Source organism: Rana temporaria, chromosome 4 (genome assembly GCF_905171775.1).
Source record: "Rana temporaria chromosome 4, aRanTem1.1, whole genome shotgun sequence".
Classification (NCBI taxonomy): domain Eukaryota; kingdom Metazoa; phylum Chordata; class Amphibia; order Anura; family Ranidae; genus Rana; species Rana temporaria.
In genome coordinates, this window is record NC_053492.1 from 185,610,511 (window position 1) to 185,627,156 (window position 16,646).

The following is a 16,646-nucleotide window of genomic DNA, read 5'->3' on the forward strand; positions in this document are numbered from 1 at the left end:
CTTAGTCATTCCTCCAGCAGTAGGAAAAGCCACAAGGTATCCTGTGAGTTGCGGTAAGGAAGCCAACAGTGAAGTTGAACTAGCTGCATAGACATCATCATGTAATCACTAGAAAAAAAAGCCTTAAAAATATATTTGCTAATGTTTTCCCACAACAAAATTCACAAGGAATGTGTTTGTCCTTCAATATCAATGTGAGAGGTGCGGATAGTTTCATTTGATTTCCAGTGGTGACATAACAGGTTTACTTTAACCGCTTGCCAACCGCCTCCTGTAGATATACGTCGGCAGAATGGCATGGCTGTGCAAAGCAATGTACCTGTACGCTGCTTTGAATTTGCTGCCATGCGTGCATGCCCCTGCCGCAAGCTCCGTGAACATGCCCACTGACTCGCTATCGTGTCACAGAGCTGCAGAACAGGGAGATGCCTACTGTATGTAAACAAGGCATTTCCCTGTTCTGCCTAGAGACAGTACAGTGATCTACTGCTCCCGGTCATTGGGAGCAGTTATCACTGTCATGTCGCTCATAGCCCAGCCCCCCCACAGTTAGAATCACTCCCTAGGACACACTTAACCCCTTTCTCGCCCCCTAGTGGTTAACCCCTTCCCTGCCAGTGTCATTTACACAATAATCAGTGCATTTTAGCACTGATCGCTGTTTAAATGACAATGGTCCCAAAATAGCGTCAAAAGTGTCCGATGTGTCCGCCATAATGTTGCAGTCACGATAAAAATCGCAGATCGCCGCCATTTCTAGTAAAATAAAAAATTATTAATAAAAATGCCATAAATCTATCCCCTATTTTGTAGACGCTATAACATTTGCTCAAACCAATCAATATACGCCTTTTGCGATTTTACCAAAAATATGTAGAAGAATACATATCGGCCTAAACTGAGAAAGAATTTTTTATATTTTTTGGGGGGGATTTTTATTATAACAAAATAAAAAATTATTGCTTTTTTTTCAAAACTGTTACTCTTTTTTTGTTTATAGCGCAAAAAATAAAAACCACAGAGGTGATCAAATACCACCTAAAGAAAAAGGGACGTCAATCTTGTTTGGGTGCAATGGCGCAACCAAACCACGCAATTGTCAGTTAAAGTGACGCAGTGCCGAATCACAAAAAATGGCCCGGGCCATTGGGCAGCCAAATCATCCAGGGCTGAATGGTTGAAGTAAAAGCTTCACTTTTCTAAACACCACTCTGTTACTTTCTCCTATATTGTAATGTTAAGTTTGATCTTTAATTATCCCTAACAGGCACTTGCAGTCGAATGCTTTAGTGAGTGACTGATCCCCAGCCAGGTCATGATAGCCTATTTAGTATAGTGGTACATCAAGTGTAAATTACATTTCTGGGTCATAAAAAGATAACACAGTGTTCCTTTTTTCCCCCATTTATACAAAAAGTTGCAATAAAATAGCATCATTGTTTATAATGTTAACAAGAAGAACCAAAATATTTATTCAATGGGACTTGTTTATGTAAACATACACACAAAATACGTAAACTTTGTTTCATTGATTTTATTATTGCACTGTACCCTTGGAATTTTTTACAAAGGTTTACTACAGTTTTCAATTGATTTTGCAAAGGGCAGACATTACAAATCAATACACACAGGAAACTCCATTGTATAGCCTTGTACAGCAGACTGAAATATATAATGCTTGACATTGCAAGGAGCACAGGAGATTGGCAATCCTCAATAATAACTAGAGGAAAAAGGAAAGAGGACATGTTGCTTATAGCAGCCAACAGTATACAGTAGATTAACAAAATATCGACAGCTATCTGGTTGTTATGGACACTTTTTTCCCTTCCTCCTGGTTTTATGTAAAAGAATCCTATGGGATCTAGAGATTTATTTTGTATGTTTTGAAGAAAACAGAATTACAGTATGAGAACAATAACTGGCTGCAAGCCTTAATAAGGAACTCACCTCCACCTTCCAGCAACAGTTGCATCCCACTCTGGCCGCTGTAATCCTCTCTCCATGCTGGGTTCTTGGCCTTTTATTGGCCAATGGGGATGATGTCACCCTACCTATGCGCAGGGCAGTAATTCCCGGCAAACAGTGGTGGTGCGTCCATAGAGAGCGCCGGAGCACCGCCCCCTCTCGCTCCGGCACCGCCACTGAATACAATACATAGATTCATGCATTGCATGAATCTATGTATTTCTGCTGCCACCGACTATTCAGATGGCCGGCCCCTGGTGAGCACTGGCCATCTGAATAACGGCAGCTGGTTGACTGTGGAAGTGCCTATCAGAGCCAGCGGCTCTGATAGGCTTTCCGATTACAGACCTCAGGCTGTAATAGGCTTCCAAATACTTATCCAGGGACGCACGGGGGGTGTGTTCCTTGGATTAGACTGACAGGCATCTCAGCCAATCAGGTTCACCGGTTCTGGTTACTGGTAACCTTATTGGCTGAAGCGTCATCGAGGACGGGAGAAGACATTGAGGGACCGTGGAGGGAGGATGGCCGACCCCAGAAAGGTAAGTGCCGGGCGGGGGGGGCAGCATTTTCCAGAGCACACTGGCGACAATTACAGGGCACAGTGGCGACAATTAAAGAGCACAGAGGTGACAATTGGCACAGTGGCGACAATTACAGGGCACAGTGGCGACAATTACAGGGCACAGTGGCGACAATTGGCACAGTGGCAACAATTACAGGGTACAGTGGCGACAATAAAAGGGCACAATAGTGACAATTAAAGGGCACAGTGGCGACAATTGGCACAGTGGCGACAATTGATGGGCACAGTGGCTGCTTTTGATGGCATGGCACAGTGGTGACAATTGATGGCACAGTGGTGACAATTGATGGCACAGTGGCTGCATTTGATGGGCACAGTGAGGCTGCAATTGTTTTTTTGTTTCGTTTGTTTGCGCCCCCCCAAAAATTTTGAGCACCAGCCGCCACTGCCGGCACAGCCAGAGTGTACTGGGAATGTAGGTGTCTGGATTGCCTTGTGTGCTGTGTATGATTTGCTACTGTAGTGGTTTGGCCAGTTCCTTTTAGGCCGTGTACACACGGGCAAACATTTACGATGAAACCGGTCCGCCGGACCGTTTTCACCGTACATGTCTGCCCGGGGATTTCTGTACGATGGCTGTACTAACCATCGTACAGAAATCCGCGCGTAAACAATAAGCGGTGCGTGTCCGCGGTGTCGCCGCGACGATGACGCGGCGACGTGGGCGGGCCTGCCAGTTAAATGCTTCCACGCATGCGTCAAAGTCATTCGACGCATGCGAGGAATGGCGGGCGCTCGGACATGTACGGTAGGTCTGTACAGACGACCGAACATGTCCGAGCGGGCAGGATTCCAGCGGACTGTTTTAAAACAAGTCCAGGAATATTTGCCCGCTGGGAAAAGGCCCGGCTTACGGCTATGCATATCATCCTTTTATCTACATAAGAGCATCCCGGAAGAAGATCTATATCTCATTTTTCAAAACACTTTGGCTGTCTCTGTAGCTCATACATAATACGAAGGTTATGTTCCCACATTTATGCTGTGGCCCCTGTACACTGTTTTAGCCACAATGCTTTTTAACACTTTTTTTTTTATAAACCTATATGTCAGTATTACATTGTATATCCCTGTATGTTGTGGTCGTTCAAGTGCTTATCTAATCGTTTTTTGAAATTATTGATGCTCCCCACTGAAAACACTGTGGAAGAGAATGCCACATCCTTACTGCTCTTACAGTAAAGAACCCTCTATGCAGTTTAAGGTAAAAGCGCTTCTCTTCTAATTTTAGTGAATGGCCACGTGTCATTTTAAATTCCCTTTTGCGGAAAAGTTTTATCCCTATTGTGGGGTCACAAGCTCGGTATTTGTACACTGAAATCATATCCCCTCTCAACCGTCTCTTCTCCAGAGAGAATAAGTTCAGTGCTTGTAACCTTTCCTCATAACTATGGTCCTCCAGTCCCTTTATTAGCTATGTTTCCCTTCTCTGGACTCTCTCCAGTTTCAGCACATCCTTGCTTGGGACTGGTGCCCAGAACTGGACAGCATACTCCAGGTGCGGCCGGACCAGATGAGCGGAAGTTCCACTTTTGGGTGGAACTCCGCTTTATGTGGATTATCATAGTTCTACTTTAAATGGGGACACTTCACCTTAAAGTACAGTAAATAGAAATGTGTGTCCATCCTGCACAGGCTTATTTAAAGTGTATGTAAACCCTAATTATAAACCTTTTTGGTTCATTAAATATACCATTGAAAGCATTTTTCTTATCTTGGACACTGAGAATGCGGTTTGGAGTACTTCAGATGGGACAGTAATATTTATCCACAATATCTCCCAGAAAATATATAGGGCCAGATTCAGGTAGAAGTGCGGCAGCGTAACGTATCATAGATACGTTACACCGCCGCAAGTTTTCATCGCAAGTGCCTGATTCACAAAGCACTTGCGATGAAAACTACGCCGGCGGCCTCCGGCGTAAGCCCACGTAATTTAAATGGGCGTGTGCCATTTAAATTAGGCGCGCTCCCGCGCCGGACCTACTGCGCATGCTCCGTTTCAAAATTCCCCCCGTGTTTTGCGCACAGTGACGTCATTTTTTCAAACGGCGATGCGCGTAGCGTAATTCCGTATTCCCGGGCGGCTTACGCAAACGACGTGAATTTTTAAATTTCGACGCGGGAACGACGGCCATACTTTATACAGCAATACGTTTGCTCGGTAAAGTTAAGGCACCAAAAACGACTACTAACTTTGCGACGGGAAACTAGACTAGCGGCGACGTAGCAAAAGGCAAAAATCCGACGTGGATCGCCGTAACTCCTAATTTGCATACCCAACGCTGGTTTACGACGCAAACTCCCCCCAGCGGCGGCCGAGGTACTGCATCCTAAGATCCGACAGTGTAAAACAATTACACCTGTCGGATCTTAGGGATATCTATGCGTAACTGATTCTATGAATCAGTCACATAGATACTCTGAGAGATACGACGGAGTATCTGAGATACTCTGTCGTATCTCCGCTGTGAATCTGGCCCCTTAAGACTATTTAAGCTGGCCATATTGGCCTCTAGAACTGTGTAGAAGCCGGACAGTCTGCTGCTGAGATCTCCTGCTATTGTCTGAAGGTGTTCTGTGTTTATACTTATATTAATGTGTATTGTACCTTCTGAGTTGGAAGCCGTAAAGTCTGACCTGCATTGAGACATCTGAGTCATCCAGGTGGCTAATTAATGTAATGTCTATAGTTTTTCAGTTGTTGTAATTATGTTTATGGTTACAGTTTTTATTATTAGGGTATTATGATCAGGAGAGGGGAGGTCGTCCTGTGGGATAAAAAAAGTATGTGTCTGAGTTTCAAATGAAGTGTTCCAGTTTTGTAACAGAGCTAGTCTCGCCTGGTTCTTGGTTGCAATATGTGGCTGTAATATCTGATATCTGAAGGTCCAGGCTGGAGGAAGCAGTGTACTGACCGAAACACTCAAGCGGAGTGTGGGAAGCGGTTCCCTGACAGGGTACATATAAAACAGATTGTTACACAGAAGATACACATGAAATAAGACTCATATGAACTGTTCCCTGTGTTAATGACACACTAATGTTATTAGTTGCTCTACTTGGTTCTCACCATCATGGTTCTATTCAGACATTAAGAGAATCTTCTAGATTGATTTTTATAAGGGTTTAATTTTTCTTTATTATTGAGTACGGCATATTATGTGTTTATGTGTTCTGGTCCTGCTACACATTATTAATACATAAAAGTCTTAAACATGTGTGCAAACATAAATCAACCTGTTAGTACTTAGAAAATGTGCATGCTTCTCATGAACATCAGATTTCACAATTATCTGGACACCTGCTCCACACTTGTGCAAGAACTCACATCTGCTGTCACACTATATCGATAGGCAGGAGAGGCTACATATACAGTACATCTGCTTATTAAGTATACCTATTGTAGCCTGATGATGGGCAAATCTTTAGTATTTCTTAAATTTCTGATCTGTGACATTCCATTTCTGTTATTAGATCATGAATCATTATTTAGCTTTGCCCATAGTTCTGGTCCTGCTATGCTGGCTACTCTGAACTTGGCTTGCTCCCTACAACTATGAAATTGATCTGCCTGCCTTGACTCTTTTTAACTTACTTGCTTCAACCCAGAGCTGTTCTTCCCAGTTTTGGACTATATCTATGTTTGACCACATTATCATTCTGTTTCCTAGAACTGCTTGTCTCCTGCTTTATTTTTGAATATGAGAAGCTTGAGGTTACATCTTTTTCTCCACCATACATAATGTCTAATAGTGAGGTAGTCCCGAAGACCTCCACCCTGAATCATACATGTCTTTTTTTTTATAATCTCTTTTTACTGATTTTGAAAGACAGAGCATACAAAAATTCAAAAACAAATCAATTCAGTTGGCTTATCACCTTCCACCAAGAAGTAAACATATGTATCCAAATGAGGCTTGGTTATATTTTCGATTTTGAAAATCCTAAGAGCCCACACTACTTATTATTGATAGTATTTTGTAACACAGTTCTTACTTTGTGTCTTATTTACTAAAGTGTAAAGTGAAATAAGATGAATCCAAGTGAGCTTTGCGCACTAATTTGGAGCATATCTAGACACAGCTTAAGCATTCAGTTTCTACATCAAAATATAATGCATAAACTTTGTTCTGATGCTAGGCTCATGTTTTGCAACATCTGCATGATAATGTTTAGAAACACTTTAATGACCGATTCAGTCCAGGAAGTCTAGGAGGTGGGTAAAGAGTGGCAGAGGAAGACAGAAGCTGTGGTCAAAAGAACCACAAATATGGTTGTTGTCTTAGTGAAGAAATGTGCTCTGCTATGCTAGACACAGTGCACAGAAAAATACGAGATAGGATGTTTAGATACAATGAACTGCTAAAAATACTAGGAAAAAATATATCTAAGATATAACTAAAGTTTGAATGTTTCCCTCATAAATCACAGCTGATAAGAAAAGGCAGCTGAGAATATTAAAAGATTATGTCCAAGCAAGGTCTAAGATTTAAAGATTTAAGAGGGCCCGATTCATTAGGTTAGCACACAATAGCTGATTTACAGTATAAAACTTAGAGTAAAGAAAATGACTGCGTTCATAAAAATCCAATTAGTGCAATTATGTGCACTGCAGCCTTGCACTTTTATTCCATAATTTAGCAAACTCTGTTTCCATGCAGGAGGACTGTGTACAGTAAGTCCAGAGAATAATAAAAAAAATCAGTTTGTCTTAGAAACAAACTTAATTCAGGCCATTTGCTGACTAGCAGAGTGTCCCCTAATGGGTTCCCCAAAACAAGCTAGCAGCCCTTATATCTCTTCAGTTTTCTGTCAAGCCTTTTTACACAGCAGTATGCTCGTACAGCAGAGAAAACAAGAGACAGCATCATGAGCATCACTATATAAAAGCCTGTGCTCAGCTGAGCTAAGATTTGCACCTAGGAACGGAGGTTTATTCCCACCCAAAGCTCAACAATGCCTCCTGACTCCAGGACCCAGTCAAAACATCTTAAGATTTAGAAAAAACAGATACTTCCACAGATTTACATTAATCTGGCACAAATGGAACCACCCCACTGTACACTGAAGTAAAAAATGATGCACTGTAAACCTGTATATGGTTATTGTGTTATATTAATATAATATATTTGTCACGTACCTTGTGGCAGAGCCTGATGTGTAGAGGGAGGCCTCTACTACAGCCCCCGGCTCTGAGACCACTGTTTTTGCGACAGTGGCCACGAAAGCGCAGTGAGGTTTGAGTGTCTGTAAGATGTCCATCAGTTGCAGCTGGCAGGTAGCAGGTGCGGAAGAACTGGCAGGTAAAGGACCAGCAGGGACCAAGTAGCATGCAGGACAGGTGGATAACTGGATGCAAGGTCAGACGAGCCAGATCAGCAACAGACAATCAGATACAGGCATAAACGGCAGACAGAGAATAGTCAGGATAAAATCAGAAGTCAGCAACGTGGAATCAGGCAGATGAGCAGGAGGCAGAGCAAATCTAGAGATAGGCCAGGGTCAGGGCAGGTAGCATTCAAACAAGGTCAGGGCAAGCCAGGTCATTAACAGAAGTCAACACAGGAACAGTTACAGGAACCCGGGTAATAGCTGTAGATCAGACAGCACTGGCTAATAGAACCGCTTCAGTTTAAATAGTCCCGTTGGCGCCAACATTAGGGATGCACGCGCGTGGGTGCACAGGTGTGTTCGGGCATGCGCACATGCATCTGCGCATGGTTATGCATAGAAAAAAGGGCAACCGCACATCTGTGCTTGGTCATCCGTGTATGTCTTGAGGCTTCATCGGTACTATGGCTAGTGCCTTCCTAACAATATAATACCAATACCCAACACTTACTTCCCTATCTCCCCTTTCTCTTCTCTGTTTATGCATTTCATGTCATAAAATGAAAATAGTCACTTAAAGAGGTCATTGCCTAGTTATACAGATCTGTTGCAACAAGAGAATGTCTTATCCTTAGAAATAGAAGAAGAAAAAAAGTGATGTCGCCAGCACAATGGGTCCAAAACTTTACCCAGCGATCACATAATTATAGCAAAAAGCGACGTTTCAGAGCCATGCAGGACACCTCATCAGGCATGTGACCCTTAGAATTTTCTATATTATTTTTGGTGAATACTTAAAAATGTTCAATAAACAGAAAAAAAATAAAGATTCTGAAAAAATAAAAACAGTTTTTTTATTGGTCATAAACCCTGGAGACCCTCACCATGGTAGGTCAGAAACCTAGGTAACACAAATATACTGTTCACAATTCGGCCAGCCAGTGCCCCATAATATATAAAGTATATATTGAGATTTTAAAGCACAGAGCGTATAACTTATTTATACCAGTCTTGTTTCATTCATAAATGAAAAATGTGAATAGAATCTGTCTGCACATTACTGTTGATTAATCCTATTATACAAATTAATGCTAATATGTTTGAGATATAAACAAATGATATGTATTCAACAGTACTTCCATTTGAAGCTGGGAGAGTACACAGCAGCTTGAGGATGGAGGTAGATGAAATGTACCCATTAGTTGGGAACACTGAATAATACAGAACAAAAGCATATGGCTTTAAGATGACTGAGCATATGGTTTATGCTTTAGCACATTTTAGTACAAAGTACTGGTGATATTCACATAGCGTACCATAGATTTTATTCAATTTAGATGGAAATTTTTATTTAATTTAAATAAAGCTACATATGGGAAATAGATTGTGTATCAGTAACCATCTTCTCTTTTTTCACGTAAAAAAAAGCCCAACATGTAAGGCCGCGTACACACAATCGGTTAAACCGATGAGAACGGTCTGATGGACCGTTTTCTTTAAATATATTCTTTTTATTCAAAGTTTTCCAAAATTATAACATAATACATAAACATTGTGTTCAATATCAAAGAGGGAAATAGTCCCCAGTTACAGTACCTCTAACACAATTCAACTCATCTGATCCAGCTAGACAGCATTAATACATTCCTTAATTCTAACCCACTGTCTATCTAGTTACCACTTCCAATATTAGGAACTATATTACCATTTACCTGTTGGGATAGAAAAAACAAGAAGAAAGAAAAGAGAGATGAAAAAAAAAACAGCATCCAAATTTATCAATTTACCCATTTTACCAACTCTCATCTCATGACTCTTAAATACGCTCTATTTCCTCCTTAATATAACTTCCCTTCTCCCTCAATTTCTTATTTATCCCTTTGTTTAAATATTTCACTACTTCCTAGTCAGCTCCTTGACCCTTTACCCCCCTTTCTTACCCCCACCCCACCCCCCCAAACCAACCCACCAAGAAAGGAAAGGAAAAAACACCCCCGTTCCCTCCTCCCCCCTCTCTCTCCTCCCTCCCTCCTCACCGTGCCCCCCCCCCCTTCAAGAAGGTGCCCGGCCCTCCCCTTATCCATATATGCCAACTGACTTATTCCCTATTTTCACTCCCCAGTAATCTCTTTCCTTCATCTGAATATACAAATACATTACATGCTCCCCAGGTTGAGTTTTATTGTTCTTTTATCTTGAGCTGATAGCACCAAATCTTCTATGGCCCCTATGTTTCTAACCCTATTCAGCCACTCTGTTATCGTGGGTGGCCTAGGGTTTTTCCAATTCCGAGCTATGCCCGAATTGGCCTCATCCATCAGGTGGCATATAATCAAGTTTTTATATGTCTTTGTTGGGATCTGTGATAAATGTAATAAACAGAAAGCGGGTTCATCCATTATTTGATAGGATGTCAATTTTTGAGAGATCCTTTGTATTTCTAACCAATACTTCCTAATCCTAGGGCAAGTCCAAAATATATGTAACAGAGTTCCCTTATTCCTCTTACATCTCCAGCACAAATCTGAACTTCCAGGAAAAAAAACTACCCAATTTCACTGGTGTATAATGCCACCTATTTAAAAGTTTATAGTTTAATTCCTGTGTTCTGGTACAGATTGATGTTTTCATAGAAAGGTAAATTGTCTTTTGTTGTTGGGCCTGGGTAAAGTTCAGGTCCATATGACTTGCCAATTTTCTCATAACAGGTATCTTATATAGTTCTAGGGGTGATAGACCAAACCCCCCCATAGGTCCAAACCGATCACGTGTGGGCGCCATTGGTTATTTATCCATCGGTTTAAAAAAAGCCAACTTGTTTTAAATTTAACCGATGGATTCCTAACTGATACCAAAAAAAACGATCATTAGTAGGCACGACCATCGGTTAAAAATCCACGCATGCTCAGACTAAATTAGGGGACGGGAGCGCTCGTTCTGGTAAAACTAGCGTTCGTTATGGAGATGGCACATTCTACATTTTTAAAATTAGTGCCTCGTTTATTGCAGCGCATTTTTTTCTTTGTTCTTTGCTAGAATAAAGACGTTGTTTTGCTGATGGTATTTAGACAGAGTTCTCCCATACTGACTTCTTTAGTTTTTGCTTGTGATCTCATGAATAATCCTTTTTTTTTTTTTTTTTTAAAGCCAGATCTCCAAATTTATTTTTTGTACTCCACATCTTTTCATTTTTTCATTCCACCATGATAAACAACAAAATCAGTAACATGTGGAGTCCCTCTAATTGGGGTCACAATGTTTTCCCCAAATCCCAGAATTCAGAAGCAGCAGCAGATGTTATACATGACCCCAAGCTGTGGTACTACAACAACAACCTCCCTTTTCTGGCAGATCAGTTTGAAGTCACGGATTCACTTTCTGGTCTTCCTTGCAGCCTTCCTTCCACGGCTTCCTCCACGGCCCCTTGCAGGTGGTGAGAATGTGGCAGCAGGAGGAGGAGGAGGAGACTGCGCCTGGTCACTGAGTTGTGTGTTCTCAGTCAACAGGCCCCTTCTTCCCCTCTGAATCACATATACAAAAATATCCTCTGCCAGGGCCCATTGTCGCTCCATTTTTTGCAGCTGGTCAGCAAGGCAGGTGCTGTAGCCCTCAACAGGGTTAAGGGGGGCCCTCGTGATGGAAGCTGACTCATTAATGACCTGCAGATACTCCTCCTATAGCTGGGACATGCGCCTCTGTGTTTTTTTTTTGCTGTAATAAATATCCCCCAAAAATATATACAAAAACGTATTTTTTCCTCAGTTTAGGCGGATACGTATTCTTCTACAGTTTAGGCCGATACGTATTCTTCTACATATTTTTCGTAAAAAAAAATCGCAATAAGCATTTATTGATTGGTTTGCGCAAAAGTTATAGCGTTTACAAAATAGGGGGTATTTTTATTAATATTTTTTTTTACTAGTAATGGCGGCAATCAGCATTTTTTTTCAGTACTGCGACATTATGGCGGACACTTCGGACACTTTTGACACATTTTTGGGACCATTGGCATTTTTATAGCGATCAGTGCTATAACAATGCATTGGATTACTATATAAATGCCACTGGCAGTGAAGGGGTTAACCCTAGGGGGCGGGGAAGGGGTTAAGTATGTCCCTGGGTGTGTTCTAACTGTAGGGGGGGTGGCCTCACTAGGGGAAATCACTAATCTTCTGTTCATACATTGTATGAACAGAGGATCAGCATTTCCCCCCCTGACATGAACGGGAGCTATGTGTTTACACACACAGCTCCCGGTCCCCGCTCTGTAACGAGCGATCGCGTGTGCCCGGAGGCGATCGCGCCCGCCGAACACGCGCACGGGAGTCGGGGGCGAGTGGGGGGCGCTCGCGTGCACCCCTAGTGGCCTGCAAGAAAGCCGACGTAGAGCTAAGGGCTCTCGCGCAGGAGAGCCAACCTGCCGCCGTAGAATGACTGCGGCAGGTCGGCAAGTAGTTAAAGCCTAAAAGGGAATTTAACCATCCCCGTCTAATGCATATGATTTCCTTGGGCTAGCTGTTGCTTGTAAAGGAGAACTCCACGCTCCACTCCATTCTTCAATGCTCATTTCCCCCTCAAATTCCTTGGATTTCCATGGGCTAACTTTTGCTTTTAGCTTTTAAAGGGGAACTCCACACTTCATTTTCCAATGCTCTTGTCTCCCCCCTCTAATACCTTTGATTTCCTTGGGCTAACTTTTGCTTTAGCTTTTAAAGGGGAACTCCACACTCCATTCTCCAATGCTCTTGTCTCCCCCCTCTAATCCCTTGGATTTTCTTGGGCTAACTTTTGCTTTTAAAAGGGAACTCCACTCTATTCTCAAATGGCTGTGAGCTGCCTTCACCAATCCAAACCACATCCTTTTTCAGAGCATGAAAACAGATGTAGGTTCTTGTGTCCACCAGCAGAGAGAAGTTGGGTAGATGCTAGGGTTGTCCCGATACCACTTTTTTGAGACCGAGTACAAGTAACGATACTTTTTTTCATGTACTCGCCGATACTGAATACCGATACTTTTTTTTAATGTCATGTGACAGTGGCGGTATTTTTTTTATATTTTTTTTTACTTTTTTTTTTATTACTGACTCTGTCCATTCGGAAAAGGTAGGAGCCGGATTTAGCGGCTCCTACCTCCGCTCTCCATCCTCACAAATTAAGGGGGGAGAGCGGCACGGACGGGGGGAGAGAAGAGCGGCACGGACGGGGGGGAGAGAAGAGCAACACGGATGGGGGGAGAGAAGAGCGACACGGACGAGGGGGAGAGAAGAGCGACACGGACGGGGGGAGAGAAGAGCGGCACGGACGGGGGGGAGAGAAGAGCGGCACGGACGGACGGACGGGGGGGGGGAAATAGCGGCACTGACAGGGGGAGAGAAGAGCGGCACGGGGGGGAAAGAATGCAGGGAGCACGGGAGGGGAGGAAAGACTGCACGGAGCACGGGAGGGGAGGAAAGACTGCACGGAGCACGGGAGGGGAGGAAAGACTGCACGGGGGGAGGAAAGACTGCACGGGACAAGGGCCTCTTCCCCACAACCCTTGCCCGGTGGTTGTGGGGGTATGCAGGCAGGGGGCTTATCAGATCCCAGTCCCCCTATGTAAATGGGTATCAGGTACATTGTACCCCTACACACTTGCCAAGAAAAGTGTCAAAAAAGTAGAAATGACAGTAGACAGTTCTGGACAAGCTCTTTATTAAAAACATAAATTAAAAAAATAATTCCCGCAATGTCCATCCATCTTTGATCACAGCGTCCAACGACCTGAAAAAAAAAATAACGGAAAAACTCTGCCTTCATGGGAGGCGTCCCACTGACTGCAGGCTTTTCACTTTGACAGCTGTTATATAGCTGAGGGCGGGGCCAGCCGATGACGTAAATGGGTGACTCTGCCCCCTCTGACGTTATGTGACATCACATGACATCAAAAGAGGACAAGGTCACCCCCTTACATCACTGGGTGACCCCGCCCTTAAATATATAACAGCCGTCAAAGCGAAAAGCCTGCAGTCAGCGGGATGCCTCCACGGAGGCAGAGTTTTACTGTTTTTTTCCCCACTCAGGTCATCGGATGCTGTGATCGAAGATGGATGGACATCGTGGGACATTTTTATTTTTTATTTAATTTTATTTAAGGATTTGCCCCAAACGGTCTACTGTCATTTTTACTTTTTTGACACTTTTTTGGGTGAATCTGTAGGGGTACAATGTAACCGATACCCATTCACATGGGGGGACTGGGATCTGGTGGTCAGCTTGTTAAAGGGTGCTTCCAGATTGCAATAAGCCCCCCCATAGACCCCCACAACCACCGGGCAGGGGTTGTGAGGAAGAGGCTGATGGGGACAAGGTGTTTTGGGGGGAACCCAAAACACCCTCCCCATGTTGAGGACATGTGGCCTGGTACGGTTCAGGAGGGGGGCGCTGTCTCATTCCCCCCCTTTTCCTGTCGCCTGCCAGGTTGCGTATTCGCAACCTGGCAGGGCCTGTTATGGATTTTAGGGGAACCCCACACCATTTTCTTTTTACATTTTGGCGCAGGGTTCCCCTTAATATCCATACCAGACCTGAAGTGCCTGGTATGGATTTGGGGGGGAACCCCCGTGCAATTTATTTATACATTTTTTTGCAGGGTTCCACCTTAATATTCAAAAAAAAACAAAAACAAAGGGCCTATGCTGTTTTTTTAAAATGATTTTTATCTATATTGCCGGGATCCGACAATGAAATTACATTTTTTCCTTTAGAAATGTAATTTTGCTGTGGTACTGTTCTAAACATGGGAATGATGTGCTACTTTTCAGGCATACTAATGACATCCCCGGCACATTTTTATTGTTGAACAATTAATTCAAATTATAGGAAATCAAACAGGCTCTTGCAGTAAATTGTATTTATTTAAGATCGGATTGCAGTGCATGGTCACCTTTAAAGATCAAGATCTGAAAATATAAATTTATTGGGTTTAGAAACACTTCTCTGTTCTTTGTAATGTATTGAAAGATTTGGGTAAAAAAAGAAAAAAAAACATTTCAAAGATACATTAGAAGTAATAGGAATGAGATTAGCATCAAAGGGGTTAATTAACTGAGAACACCTACTAATTGCCTAACAATACACACAACCAATTAGATGAAATTAACCAATTGTATTTAGCATGCGCTATTATCAATGAGAAAACCGCAGTTACCCTAGCACCAGTTGCAGTATACACACACAGGTATTTAATATCGTTATTTGCGCTTCAATGTGCACCGGTTAGCATTAACAATGTATGAACTGGTGCAGCGCCTTTTTAGTAAATGACCCTCTGTGTTTGCAACAGTTTTTTAGTGATAGAGTTGCGTTAAGTGATAGTTCGCACAAAGATAGCTTGATAAATGCAGATTACACAACTATGGCAATCATATTGAAATCATTATTTAAACATAAAAATAGTTTCCTGTATTTTGCTGGCATATATGTAAACCACTAAAACGTCTGGTTACACACCCTTTCCCCATCAGTGCACATGATTTGGCTGTTTCATTTCTGCCTTACAAAACTTTCATATTCTATTTTAGAAGGTAGTACAAGTGAAAACGCCCAAACACGACTCTGCTATCTATAGATCTGCGGGGACGTAGAGCTGATAAATATACCACAGCCTGTGAGAACTCTTCTGCCAGACTCTAATATCTGGGTGTAACATTTTTTTCAGATCCCTTAGAGAGAATCACTAAAAGTTCTAATTTCGAGTGGACTGCTTGATTAGAATACTGATACAGAAACTAGCCCAACACTTACATATTGGTTTAATATTATAGAAAATTAAGTCTAGCCCCCACAAAACATTGATTGTTGCCTGGAACCAATCATTTGTCTTTCAGCTTCAATTATTTTCTATTGATTGTTTTAGAAAGGTGATCACATAAAATCCCAATAAAATACATTTATGTTTTTGGTTGTAAAATGACAAAATGTGGAAAATTTCAACGGGTATGAATACTTTTTCAAGGCACTTTATATATAGAACATTTGTTTATGTACATACAAAAGCTAAAAAAACAGACCTAAAACCCATAACATATTCACTATAATTTACACGTGCAGACCAGTTTTATGAATGCAGGAGTCATCTTTATTTTTTTTATGTATCAAAATGTACAGCCAAATGAAATGCCCAGTCACAAGGTTGTATATTATTATGAATAACTGCCCAGACAGCCATGCTGCTATGGAAGTAACAGCAAGTGAGGATCATTGTGGAAAAGTACGTTTCTGTTGAGACTGGAGCATTCATGATTCTCCTTACCTAGAGGTGAGCCAGAGTGCAGAACATTAAATTGTAACACAGGCTATCAGTCATTCTTTATCAGGATGGTCATATACGTTGTGTATGTGAAACATTTTGAGGAATGTAATGCAGATGAACAAATGCAAATCCCAGAATGTACAAATCTCTAGTTAGCAAATCAATCTTGGGAAAGCGGTGGAAAAATGTAAAGTATTTGGTCCTTGGGGGGGTTTGCTGATGAGGAGTGCTGAAATTTTTTTCAGTTCTTGTGCTTAGAATAAAAACGATTGCCTGATAAATTGTGGATATCTAACACACATCGTCACAGCCAGCTGAAAAACTTAAATATTATGTATATGTGTGTGTATATATACACTCACCAGCCACTTTATTAGGTATACCCATTAAATTACTTGCTAACACAAACTGCTAATCAGCCAATCACATGGCAGCAACTTTATGCATTTAGGCATCTAGACGTGGTGA